The sequence below is a fragment of the Anopheles cruzii genome, unplaced genomic scaffold (genome assembly GCF_943734635.1).
Source record: "Anopheles cruzii unplaced genomic scaffold, idAnoCruzAS_RS32_06 scaffold00625_ctg1, whole genome shotgun sequence".
NCBI classification, from domain to species: domain Eukaryota; kingdom Metazoa; phylum Arthropoda; class Insecta; order Diptera; family Culicidae; genus Anopheles; species Anopheles cruzii.
In genome coordinates, this window is record NW_026454217.1 from 1,966 (window position 1) to 5,287 (window position 3,322).

Genomic DNA, 3,322 nt, shown 5'->3' on the forward strand with positions numbered 1-3,322 from the left:
CCCCCCCACCAGGGGCCTATCTGGCAATGTGGAGGGGCAGGAGCGCGATGTATCATCGCCCTTTATTACATATTTACATAGCACATATTTACATATAGGACTATACTTATGCTACATTACATTACGCACATACACAAGCCGCGGATATAAGCGTATAAACATTCTCGCTCCGCTACGAGGAGCTGTCAGTCCGTCGCGATCCGCTCTTGCTCTTCACAGCCGGTTGATAGGAACAAACGGTACCGGTGGTAAACAAACAACATTGTTAACAGCAAACGGTTAGCGAAGTGTTCGCCTAGCAGCTGCAGCGGCAGCTACGTCAGCAGCTGCAGCAGCAGCAGCAGCTGCAGCCTCAGCCTCCAAGCGTTGCTCTTCTCGCCACGCCTCTTGAAGCTGCTGCGTTACGGCTCGGCAGGCCCGGGCAAAGCGCTGCCAGCACTCCGGGCTGCGCAGCATCTCGCTCATCAGGTTATCCGGCGTGAGGGGGGTGCGGCCGTCATCCGCCAGCAGCTCCGCTCTTTCCCGCTGGAACCGCGGGCAGTGGAACATAACATGCTCCGCTGACTCCGCGGCGCGTTACGACTTCACTGCTACTTTAGTTGGTGCAACCGCATCGCCGGCGACCAATCGTAACGTGTAGACGGGGAAGTTGTAACAACTTTAGTCGCTGTTGGCAGTCGCCGGCCACCTAGAAAATTGAAGCCGGCGAGCATTAAAGTCGTACAACTTCCATACATGTGTGCGTGTTTTGATGGTGGTTTGACATGTTGACATATCGATGCGCGAGTTTTTTTACGGAATTTATCGAAATTTAATCATTGCCTCGCTTTAAAAGTCATTTTTTCGACCACTTTGACCGATAAGTGAGCACAACGTATCGGGTTTGCGACGTAAAGGCCCGTCTACACGCTACGATATATCTGAACGATGCCTTGTTTCAGACCAATCGTAACGATATATCGTAACGTGTAGACAACAAAATAGTACCAATTTGCTTGTTTACGACCATAGTTTCAGATCAAAAAAACCTAATGCGCCGAGCATCAATTTCGGTCCATTGGATCCAATCTCCATACATGTGTGCGTGTGCTGACGTTGGATAGACATGTGTGCGTGTGTTGATCGTGGTTTGGCATGTTGTTTTGAATGTTTTTAAAGCAAAAGTTTAACGTGAGAATAATGGCTTTGCTTTAAAACCCATTTCCTCGACCACTGGGACTGATAAGTACTCTTGGCACCTTCTGTTTTTTATTTTTAACCGAAACGCACAATGCCAAGACAGACCAATACAGTGTTACTTCCATGGCTGTGATTGCAAATCGAAACGATGCATCGTGGCGTGTAGACGCTCCACCTTCGCTACGATTGGTCTGAAACAAGGCATCGTTCAGATATATCGAAGCGTGTAGACGGGCCTTAAGTCGTTATGAAGTCGTAGCGTGTGGACGCTCCACAGACTACTACGGCCCGATAACGACTTTGAACTGCGCAGACCAAAGTAGCAGTCAAATCGTAACGTGTGGACCGGTCTTAAAGGCTCGTCCACACGTAACGATTTATCGTTTCAGATCAAAAAAATCTAATGCGCCGAGCATCAATTTCGGACCAATTTCCATACATGTGTGCGTGTGGATAGACTTGTGTGCATTGTAGCGATAGCGGATCTGAGAACGATGAATCGTTATGTGTGGACGAGCCTTAACACCGCACCTTAATTAGCGTAGCTAATCTGTCAAACGGTGCATAACAGCAGGTATAACAGCCTCATATAACAAATTTTGACAGTACAGCGATCAGGCTCAGCAGACCCTATAACACGACGTTATACAGGGCGCAACCCACAATGTTATATAGGGCGCATACCAGATTTGACACTATGTTACGTGTTACGTGTTATAGTTATGCACCGTGTGGCAGCGCAGTAACAATTTTACACTTAATCGGTAAGCAGTTGTCTAAAGCTTTGTGGCTCATCGGACCCTCTAAAATATAATATTAAGGGCCGTTTACACGTTGCGATATATCGCTGCAATGCCTTGTATCGATTAATCGCAGTGATATATCGCAGCCAAGGTGGAGCGTCTACACGCCACGATGTACCGTTGCGATTTGCAATCGCAGATCTCGGTGTCATGGAAACAGCCATGGAAGAAACACTGTGTTTGTCTGCCTTTGAATTGTGCGTTTCGCTTACAAAGCAAAAAATAGAACGTACCAAGAGTACTAATCGGTCACGGTGGTCGAGGGAATGGCTTTTAAAGCGAGGCAATTATTCTCACGTTAAACTTTTGCTTTAAAAACATTCAAAACAACATGCCAAACCGCCATCAATACACGCACACATGTCTATCCACCGTCAGCACACGCACACATGTATGGAGATTGGACCGAAATTGATGCTCGGCGCATTCAATTTTTTTGATCTGCCAATCTGGTCGTATACAAGCAATTTGTTCCTTTTTTGCTGTCTACACGTAGCGATATATCGTGGCAATTGGTTTCATACAAGGCATTGCTGCGATATATCGCAACGTGTAAACGGCCCTTAACACGTAATAACGATCGTTTGTTTACAAACAGACGAAAACAGAGGTTTGTTAACAAACAAAGATTCTTATTTGTGATGTTATTTTGAATTTTAACTATAAGTTTATCACCGGACCGGAGTTTATGGTGCCGGACGATTGGCCTTTTCCCAAGGAGTCTATAGGCCTGATTATCATTCTCTAATTGAGTACTCGAACGTTAGAGTGAACACAGTAAGGGAGAAAGCAAAATACAGCAAGAGAGAAGACAGAAAGTGACAGCTATAGCAAAATGAACTCAAAATGAATGATCGAGTGAACGTTCGAGTTTCATAATAAGGGGGTATGTCCGATTCAGTGTCCGATGGACCGTCCGTCGGACACTCTAGGACAGTCCTTTGGAGACGAAAGTCCGAAGTCGGCAAAATTGAGCAGCTTTGCAGTCCTTTGGACCGTCCAACGGACTGTCCACGGGACGGTATAACGGACTATTGTCAAAAAAGTTCAGTTTATAGCATTATGGCAAAGCTTTGTTAAAAATTAAAGCTCATAACAAATATTTAAATCTTTTATAGCAAACCAGTAAAGCTATTTTTTATTATTTTTTTATTGATTTATTTATTTTTAAAATACAAACTTAGTTCGTTACCCAGCGACGAACGTACAATCGCCGGGTTTACAATCTTATTGCTACGCACTCAAAGCATTACAATCTATCCAATCTATACAATCTATCTGTTAAGAGGTGGGTCCGGATGCTGTATGGAGATCCATCAGAGAAGCAACAAATGTTGCGA